The sequence below is a fragment of the Pan paniscus genome, chromosome 2 (assembly GCF_029289425.2).
Source record: "Pan paniscus chromosome 2, NHGRI_mPanPan1-v2.0_pri, whole genome shotgun sequence".
NCBI classification, from domain to species: Eukaryota; Metazoa; Chordata; class Mammalia; order Primates; family Hominidae; genus Pan; species Pan paniscus.
The window spans coordinates 11,086,494-11,086,809 of NC_085926.1; positions in this window are offsets into that span (position 1 = coordinate 11,086,494).

Genomic DNA, 316 nt, shown 5'->3' on the forward strand with positions numbered 1-316 from the left:
GGCCGTGTGACCACCAAGGCCCAGCTCCATGACCTCTGCACCACATAAGCCTTGCCCTTTTCCTGGCCTCTGTTTCTGAGATAGGAGCCCAGGGAAATCTATGCAGACAGACAAGGCCAGGTGCCAGAGACCTGAAAGGCATGAGGCTCTTGCCAAGGAAAATTTCAAACTTCATAGGAAGAAAATGGCCTCCCACACACCCCAACCCCGACTCTCACTTCCCTACCTTTGCTTCTGCCAGAGCCGCCCCTGTCTTCAAGTCACTCTAGGCTGTAAATCCAAATTTATAACCAAGAATGATGTATTAAGTATCCAC